Raw genomic sequence first — 10,562 nt, 5'->3', positions numbered from 1 at the left:
CTCTGATGGCTCTCATCCAAACACTACCAATAAGTAGGCCATTAACCTGGATAGAAGTAGTTTTTAAATTTAAGTAATAAGATCTAGGCAACTTCCATGTAACTACTTTAAACATGGAGTATGTTTCCCAGAGTGAGAATGAAATGTGTGGTTTTTGTGATTACTCTGAAAATACTGTGCGTTCACAGTATGTTCTAAAATGCTGCTGGAGAACACCAGTCATTCAGATTTATGTAAACATAATAACATAAAATTGATAGTGGAAAAGTAACCACCTAAAGGAAAATGTTTAATGTACTCACTGACACCACAAGGCAGATTAAACCTTGATACAAAAGAGAACAGCAAAATAATTACCAGCATCCAAAAAATTGGCCTAATTGACTCTTACATTTTAATTAAAATGGAAAGCCCACATAATCTCCCAATTATCACAGTCCCTAAGTCCTCCTGTAGCTCCCGGTTTCTCAGGCTGTAGATGACGGGGTTCACGGTGGGGGTAACACAGTGTAAAGCACCAATATCAGTGCTTTCATCGAGGATGAAGTTATAACATTTTCAGCTAAATATGTGACAAACCCAGAAAGGATGAACAACATCACCATAGCAAGGTGAGGCAGGCAGGTGGAAAGACACTTCACTTTGCTCTTTGAGGATGGGATTATCGGAACAGCAGAAAAAATGAAGACATAAGACACATATATCACAATAAAACCAATGAAAATAAGCCCACAGCTAGCAATGATCAACCCAGATTCAAGAGCAGACTCCCCAGGACAGGCAAGCTCTAGAAAAGAAGGGGCCTCGCAGAAGAACTGAAAAACTAGCCTCACAGAAGTAAACAGAGAATGTACCTGCTGTGTGAAGGGCTCCACAGAGTCCCCCAATGGGACAGGAGGCTGTGGCCATCTGTACACAGTTGGTCCTGTGCGTGGCAGCCTCATAGTGCAGCAGATGACAGACTGCAGCATCTTGATCATAGGACATCACAAGGAGGAGGCCGAACTCTGTGCCTTCAAAGACAAACAAAAGGAAGACCTGCAAGGCACAGCCCAGAATGAGATAGAATAGATGCTGGTTAGAGAGTTCCAGATGCAGTTAGGGAAGGTGACAGAGATGTTGCAGACATCAATGAAGGACAAGTTCCTCAGGAAGAAGTGCAAGGGAGACTGGAGACGCTGGTCAGTGCTGGTGAGGACAATGAGGAAGAGGAGGTTCCCTGTCAGGGCTGCCAGGTAAACCATGCAGAGGAGCATGGCGCAGACCTTCTAGGGCACCCAGTCACCAGAGACCTCCATCAGCAAGAACTCTGTGAAGTTCCTCATGTTGGATAATTTCTCAGTCCTGCCACTTCTCCACAGGAATAGGTGTCACTGGTTTCTCATTCAAAGAGAGCCTCTACTGCAGGTTTTCAACTTGCTTTAGTGGGCTTGATTCTGTTTAAATTCAGGTTCACCAAAATATTTTAGATTGATCATTGTCTACTTGTCCATGTTATGATACTCACACAGAAAAGTGGAGCTGTGTTTGTTAGAAAACAATTTATAGTGCACAGATGTAATGAAACAAAGGGGTGTTGCTGTTTCAGGAGCAGGGGGCGTCATGATATCTTTCTTGCCTTAGATTAACTAAGTTGAGTTTGTAAGCTTGGAGATGAAATATATAAATCAGTGAACATACCCCATAGGGGTACAAATACCAAAAAAACAAAAAAATATATAAAATAAAGAAAAGAAAAATAAAACTGTACTTAAAAATCATTGAACAAATATTTTGAAGAATAGCATGGCTTTGTCCAGTGAAGCCTAAGATGCTGACCCGCAGGTGAAAGTCTAAGAAGATGCAACATGGAGGGTTTCACTGGGGTGCCCAGTGTTCTGCTAGTTAGTTGGAAGTGTGTGGGCCAGGGTGTAATGGGACATCCGTGATGAGTTCTTCTGGCTGAGTCACCGATGTTTGGTGCATATTTAGCATCTTGACAGCTTGTCCATTTTCTTCAACCACAAAAAAATTATAATCTAATAATAAGTGAAGGTTACTTTTAAATTCAGGTTTATCAATGTTCAAAAAATAATTTTAATGTTTATGCCTGGAGTCTATTTTTAGTTTTATAATGAGAATGGGAGGTCTAGACACAAGAATACCTAGGAGAATCAGGTCATCTTCTAGTACTCTTTGCTCTTGAAACAAGTTAATTGCAGTGTACGTCACCAGTTCTATCAGCTGATGCATAGGACATTAGAATTTCTTCTCTCTGAGAACATCAGAGCAAAAACCTTTAGGTGATTGACCAGCAAGCCACCAAATTTTGCAGGGATTTTTCCTTACAATTTGTTAAATCTGGTACCAGAATAAAATGAAAGGAATATTCTATAAGCGAGAGGGCCAGAAACATTTTCCTCTTAAGTCCCTCAACTGACAGTGTCAATAAAAATGGGTAAGCCAAAGCTCTCCAGAATCTATCTTTAAATGTCAAGTTAATAGCTTTGTACTCAATGATCATGTCTACTTTATTCCTTCTACAATTCCCATGTGATGTGAGTTTCAGACTTCCTCAGTTGTTTTGGCACTGACTCATGTTCAATGTTTATTTACTGTTGCATACCCACAGTTAAAGTAGGAAAAGTGTTCAAAAGTTCTGCTACAATCATGTCCTCTGAGAATCCAGTCAGTCCAGCAGGCAACCTTAAATTTCTAGATACAGGCCAATTCAGAACAGCAATATATAACAGAGAAATCTAGGATTACTTTAAATTATAAATATTTATGGTTGTGTTTTTGCATTAGATTTTTTATAGTAAATAGAATATTTGCATTCATATAGAATTAAGTAACATTAATTCACACATGTATGTTTTCATATTCCATTATCTTTACTAGTTTTTTAAGTTTTTGTCTCTAGTATCTACAGAAATGTCAACCAAGGAAAATATCAAATGACATAGTTATATAAATTTAGATGAAAGTTACTTTTAAAACCTTGCTCAAATATTTCTTCTATGAATTATAGCACATATTTGTCATTACGTATAAAATATTTTATTTATTCCATCACATATTGATGGAAAATTAGAATGAATCCACATTTTAGTTATTATGAGCAATGCTGTTTTTGAAAGATTAGTGCACACTAAGGAGTAGTAAAATTCAAAATGTGTGAGTTTTGTTGTAGAAAAGAGAGGGGGAAAAAAAGAGATCTAACGGATACAACAGCAAGTGTGTTTAGGGGTGTTAAATAGCTGACTATATCAATGTTTTTGGATTATTGAACACAGCTGTTTGCAGTCTCCCTGTTTGAATGTCCACCTTGTATTCTTTGATACTGTGATTTGAGCAACTGTTTTCGGGATGATAATATGTGGTCTATTGGCCGGTGATTTCTTACTGTTTTTTTTTTATTTTTTATTTATTTATTTTTTTTTGTAGTTCTGTATTACGTGTACCCTTACACCGCTTTGTTTTGTTTTGTGTTTTTCTCTTTTTCCTCTTAAATAAAATAAAATAAAAGAAAAGAAAGATTAGTGCACAAATATCTCCTTTTCTTCCTGTATTCCGCACCTTTGTGCACATGATCAGGAGTGAGGAGTCAGGAAGTAGTTTGGAGAAACTTTTGAAAGAAAAGACCATAAATGCCAAACGAAGAAATGGAATCTGATTCTCTCAAGCCCAGAGCAAGTGAGTGCTTTTGAAAATTGGAATGCAGCTGAGAAAGATAAGAGAGAAAATCACTATAGTTTTTGGAGGCCCAAGATAATTCTTCAGAAATCACAGAGTACCCACCTCTAAACACTAAGTCATGTCTCCAATGCATGTGCTATACAATAGAGTGATGCCTCAGTTTACAAAATTAATTCACTCCATTACTCTAGTTATGGGCTGAACTGGTCAAGAAGTAAGACAAATTTTCCAATAAATTTCCATGTGATTGAGGTTAATCCATGCTGAAACATACGCATATTTTTGACAAAAAAGTGAAACTAAGTGCAGCATAGTACACTGTGAAGGAAGAGAACATTAACCTCGCTTGAGCCCACTTCTGGCTTGGAAGACAGAAGGTGGATGAGATGGGATTATTGTTTGGAGGGAGAGACCCTCTTCATAAGGATGTTGGAGAGATATTCATCAGGGTCTCCTCTCTTCTTTGTCCCTTAGCCAAGGTCAATTTTGATGAAAACTCTTTATAATGTCATTGTTTTGTCTTGATCTCCATAACCTTTCAGAAATTAAAGACCTTGGTGTCATTCAGCAGAGTCAACACTGATCACTACAGTTATGTTGGGCAGTGCTTCTCTAAGCATCCTTGGCACCCACTCCATTTTCCACAATGGGTTTTATGACATTGCTATCTTCCCTGTCCTCAGGGGATGCTCATCCACAAGCTTCTTCTGTCACATACTCTGGAGCTCAATGAGTTCTTCTGCTGTCATTGCCTCCTCATGGTCCTCAGCAAGCTCTTCTGTGTTTGCACCATCAACATCCTGACTGACACTCTTACTCATGGACATAAGCTCCTCTTCTACCTATGAGTCACACCCTTCAAAGTCATGTTCAGTGACACACTCTTGCCACAGTTTCCTGAAGGTTGAGTTTAAATTCAGGTACACGACATCTTCCCAGGATTTGCCAATGACATTGATGGAGTGGAGGACACTGAAAGTTTTCTTGTAGAACTTTCAAATTGTGGGACATCCCTCAAGTGACATTAAAACTCCTGGTAAGCAGCAACTTTCAGTACAACATTTTAGGGTTGCAGAATATTTGTTGGTTCTTGGCTGTGTAAGAGGTGTCACTTTGGGGGAAGAACTAGACCTTTATGGAGTAATACTTAGCATTCCTACTATCAATCAAGGCTGCATGGTGTGCTGTGGCATGGTTGTCAAAAAGATATTTCCTGTTGGTAGGTGCAAATACCTGGTGCAGGCATTCCATTAACAATTATCTGTGATCCAAGATTTCATATTGGTCCTCCATATGACAGGCTGTCTGGCCTTGTGCACATTCTGTTTCTTGTGTGCACAAAATGTCTTGGAGTGGTGTACCAGTACTTCCTTAATTTTCAGATCATCACTTGTATTCACATAGAACAAGTGTCAATCTGTCCTTCTTGGGCTTTTGTTCTAGCAGTATCTTTTTCTTCTGTGTAATATAGGTTCTCCTTCGCATCTTTTCTTAAAAAAGTCTTATTTCATCTTGTTTGAACACTTGCTGAATGATGAATCTTTCTGCATTTATGATTCCAGTGAATTCTTTCTTGTAGGCTCCTATGGCAGCTTTGTCAGAACTGGGCGCCTCTTCATCTCTTGTTGCACGGTGGGTACCACTCTTTTGCATTGCTGCTGGGTGTGGTGGTGCATGCCTCTGATCCCAAAATAGTAAGTCCCATGCCAGCCAAGGCTACTTACTTTAAGACCACCTTCAATTACATGGCAGGGCCCTGACCCAAAAAGACAAAGGACAAAATGGAAAGCAAAGAAAGAAAGAATAAGAAAAAGAAGGAAGAAGGAAACAAACAAACAAAAAAGAAAAAGAAAGAAAGAAAAATAGGAAACATTATAGTTTGTTCTAAACTCACCTACTCTCTGAAAAGTTCAAAATGATCAAGAAAATTAAGCATTTGAACTTACCCATTGCCATTGATGTGTTTATGAAAGCATAACAAAAGACAAGAAGGAAGGAGTTCCTATGCACCTGCTACAAAACAAGTTAGAATATTGGGATACATTTTCAAAGAAAGAAGGAGAATTTTGAGGGAACCCCAAAGCAATGTATCTTTCCCATAACAATTTTGTAATTTAAGCAATCACTGTGTTTGTTATCATATCTTATATATCATTTTCTCTTTATTCACTTATTATTTGATGGACATTTAGATCAGTTCCATCTCCTATTTTGAATACACAGTATTAAAATAGGAATGTAGACTTTTTTACCATGTTAATTTTATTTACACTAATATCCAGTAGTGCAATTGTTGGATAACAGAGTTACATTTTATTTTTAAAGAGACATTTTCTTTTACATAACTCCTGTAGTAATTTACATATTTTCCAAATTTCTTGAGTGTTTTCTATACCCTCATAGCATTTAGTTTTATCTTTTTGATCAGCCATGATATCATGCATGATAGGTCATTGTGATTTTTATGATTGTTTCTTGAAAATTAGCAATTTTGAAAGTTTTGCATATATTTTGTCCTTTTTTTTTTCTTTTGAGGTGTGGTTGTTCACTTGTTTATCCTGTTACGATTATTTGTTGTTTTGCTGTTAGCTGTTTTTGAGTTGCTGCGAGATTCTAGATTTTCATATTCGAATTCAGAATCAAATTATTGTTCACAAATACATTTGGTATTCAGTAAAATGCTCAGAAAAGACATAACTTGCAAATAACTTCTCTCAACCTATAAATTGTCTCTCCACTGTGTCAATATTGGTCTTAAATGTGCAAGTTAATTTTTAGTTGACTCTCCTTTGTAGAATCACTGAATTTCAGTCCAAGAAAATTGTGTATTTGAGAATCAAGGCATTGGAGAATCAAAATATCTTGAGTGGCCTATCTCAATGACTGACAAATCACAGATGCACAGATGTCATCACAAATGAAGTTAAATAAATGTTTCCTTAATTTAGGACATCAGTTATTTCATCTCAGTAATGAGAGAAAAGTAATTAGTACAAAATTTACTTCTCAGAGTGAGGCCATTGCCGTGACTATGCCTGACCGTGTTGTTCAAGAGCCTTTGGGAATGGCTTTTGGGAAATGTTTGTAAAGGTTTGGAGATGTCGTCTCAAAGAGTATTTTTGGTACATCTTAGGCTATTCTATGAGGGAGATTCTGATTGAAATCCTGCCAGGAAATACCAGGCTCAGGAGGTTTCTTCTGGGAAGAAAGACTGCATTGGCTGGTAGACTCCAGATGATCTGCACCATGGCTCAGTAAAAGGTCTGTTGGCATTTTTTCATGCCCAGAGACTTTTCCTGAGGATGAGATTAAAGGTGGATGACTAACTAATCTTTTAAAGGCAATTTCAAAGCAGTTGTATATTGAGGCAGTGGTGCTACTATTGTTGGGAGTTTTCAGCCAGATTTATGTTGAGAATTAATAGCAGCACAGAGCACATCAAAATGATTTAAAATGTTGTGTTTGGCCAGAATGGTAGCTCCAGTAAAGCTGTGGACTATAAGGATAAAGCTAAGGAAATCTTGATCATTGAAAAGGTACAGGAGAATAAAAATGATGGCTTGAGTGCACCACCAGATGCAGCAAGCCTCCACCCTTTGTAGACTCAAAATTGCAAAAGACTGAAAGACTGAAAAAAAGCTAAGGAGCATCATATTCTGGAATGGTGGATGTATAAAAAAATTTTGTTCCTCAAAATTGGATTCAGACTTTTGGTGATCTTGGCATCAACTCCTTGCACTAAGAGAGAGTACAGTTTATCTACATCTCCAGCTAGTAGCACCTTGGCATTGTCCATATAGCTCTGAGTTAAGTGCATGCAGAATGTAAGAGCTGCAGGTTTAAGAATACTTCCACTCCAATTTCAGTGCACCTGAAAGCTCAGTATGGGAAGATGTGAGGGTGTAGCCAAAGGTGTAGTGGAGTACAGTACCCAGAAGTTTTGAAAAGCTGGGAACTTGGATCCTCTGAAGAAACCTGCAAAGAGGGAAAAGAGAAGGCCCAAGACAGAAGACATGGGCGCTCCTACCACAGGAATGCCATAGAGGCGGAACCACTGTAGTTCTTTGGAGCTCACAATTAGCCACAAATTGTCTCAAATGCTGCATATTAAAATACAGGACTTAATGATTTCCCTACTGTATTTTGGACTTGCCTTGGTGTTTGTTTTGTTTTGCTTTGTTTTGTTTTTTGTTGTTCTCACACAGGTTTCACTATGAAGTTCAGGCTGCTCTTGAACTCACATTGTAGCCCAGGCTGGCTTCAAATTTACAGTGGTAACCGTAGAATCCTGGGATTACAGGTGTACACCGTCTTTCTGGTTGCAGTCCTTTGTATTCTCCTGTTTGTAACATTTGGAATCAAATGTTTATCTTATTCTATTAAATGTTGGATGTGTTTAACTTTTAATTTGCACATGGGCTTGTGGCTAAGAGTTTACCTTACATCTCAGTGGAAAATTGGGATGGAATTTTCAGCCACTGAAACTGTCAGGACTATGGCAACTCATAGATAGACCAAATATCTTTTGCATACAGGGATGTATATCAAGCCTTGGGAAGCAAGGATAAGAATGTTACTTTATAATGTAATACAATGTTGATAGATTTAATGCTGGTTGAGGATTGTTAAGCATGTGTTATAGCATTGAAGGTATGAAATGATATGAATAAGCCTGTCTTTACATCTGGAGACCCATTTAAAGAAATGTGTCTGGTTCCCAAGTTGACAAGGAGTGGATTGTTGTGACTGGTTCATTTCACCAATTTAAGAAGCTTAGAAGCTTGACCATGTAATTCAGTAGTTCTACATCCTAAAGTGTAAAGGATATGCTCTATCAAGACTGTTTATGGCCTTTGGATGTTGTAATGGTTGATAAATTGTGTCAGTTTGAGAGTTTAGAAGTTCACCTAAGTGATTCAGCAGGGAGCCAGTGTTCTCACTTTTTAAACATCCTGAGCCTGTGCAAGAGGAGGGCACACAGATGGTGAGTGTTACACCTGCCCCTGGGTGGTAGAGTGCATGTAGTATAAGTGAGGAAAAGAGTCTATATATAAACAGAAAATATCAAAGAGTAATCCCATCACACTAGTGAAGGATGCACAGAAAGAGGCAGCAGGTCTCGTCATACTGGCTGGGAGATAATGGAAGCTTTTTGTCTAAAATGAGGGAGACACAGGTGTACAGAGCAGCGAGTGACTAGCTAGGAGGAAAAGCAAAGGAGATTCAAATAGTAAAATAGGAAATCAAATTATCACTATTTGAAGAGGATTGGCTCCTCTACTTTGAAGACCATGAAAATGACTCAAGAAGATTTAGATGTGAGACATTTAGCAAAGTGACATGGTCCAGGGACTGTGGATTAAAATCAGTAACTGTTCTATACAACAACATTAAAGCTATTGAAGAAAACTCCATTCACAGTAGCTCTAAAGGATATGAATGACTTTAATCCAGGAGATGAAATACTTGTACAACGCAAATTGCAGAAAACTGACAAAGAAAGTGGAGTATGAAGTAAATTCCATGTTCATGAATAAGTTGAAATAATATCAACTGTATTGGTATTATTAAAATGCTGTTACAAAAGCAGTCTAAGGTTCAATGAAATATGCATTACATATCAATAATGTTCTTCATAGAGTTAGGACAAATTCTAAAATTCACATAGACTCAAAGAAGACCAAAAACACTTAAACAATGAGGGTAATAGTGGGCAAAAGTGGAGTTTTATAGTTGTCTTGAAAACTGACCTTAAAATGCACTACTAAGATACAGTAACAAGAGCAGTATGGTACTGGCATGAAAAAAAAAATTAATGGCAAATGGAATAAGCACACAGAAACAAACACACCACTAGAGTCATCTGGTGCTTTAAAACGTGGCCAATAAATTTACACTGAAAAAACACTGCAAATGGTTTTCTGTGCACATATGCTTCAGACTAAATCCCTATCTCTCACCTTATACAAAAGTCTAATCAGATTAGACCAAAACAGTAAGGCCTGAAATTTTGAAAGTGCTAGAAACCATTAGGAACGTACTTCAAATCATGGCCATACACAAAGTCCTAATAAAAGTGTCACATTCCCATATTTTAAGAAGACACAAAAGCACATGAGGTTGTTCCAAGGAAAGGCAGACAGTGCAATAAATAAGGAAATAAACAAGGACATAGTACAATAAATAAGTGACTGAATATTCATTCCCTAAAGAAAAAATTACAAATGGCCTATAAGCCTGCGATACCATAATTAACATCTGCAGGCACCAGGCCAATGCAGCTCAACAGTCCAGTGTGAAAGCATCTCAGTAAAGGGACCACGTAAAAGCAAAACAAAGTGATATTAATAAGTGCCAGCCAGGATGTGGTGGTAATGGAACTCCTGTATTGTTGAGTGTGTAAATTACCACAACCATTATGGAAATCCTTGTGGAGTTTCTTCCAAGTTATACAAATAGAGTCCTGTTTGGCTTAGGTCTGCCATTCCTTGGTACACTTTCTTAAAGAACCAAAGAGAGCATACTCTAGCTATATAGCAATAGCACAAATCACAGTAGATAAACTTGGCAAACAGTGCAGGTGTCAATCCACAGATGGATGGGCAAAGAAAATGTGATATACATGATACATATCAAAATATTATTCACACAAAAAAGGGTGAAATCTTGTAATTTTCAATAGAATGGATGAGATTGGAGGTCATCACATAAAGTGAAATAAGCCAGATTTATAAAGTCAAATATCACATGTTTACTCTTATTACGTGAAATCTAAAAAATAAATAAATAAAAACTGTAAAAGCGGAATGAAGGCAGAAGTGACATTTAGAGAAAAGGATGCACTGATGGTAGCCAAAGAACAGGAGTGGTAGCAGACTGAGAGG

At 37.6% G+C, this 10,562-nt stretch overlaps 1 pseudogene; it reads right to left on the bottom strand.

The window, feature by feature from the left end:
* Positions 1 to 4,388: 4,388 nt before the first annotated feature.
* LOC101787156 (olfactory receptor 5A2-like) overlaps positions 4,389 to 10,562 on the bottom strand; it is a 28,597-nt pseudogene continuing 22,423 nt past the window's right edge.

This window comes from Cavia porcellus, unplaced genomic scaffold, assembly GCF_034190915.1.
Source record: "Cavia porcellus strain 051 isolate PalLab524CR breed Dunkin Hartley unplaced genomic scaffold, mCavPor4.1 scaffold_2, whole genome shotgun sequence".
NCBI classification, from domain to species: domain Eukaryota; kingdom Metazoa; phylum Chordata; class Mammalia; order Rodentia; family Caviidae; genus Cavia; species Cavia porcellus.
This window is presented reverse-complemented; position numbering and strand designations above follow the sequence as displayed.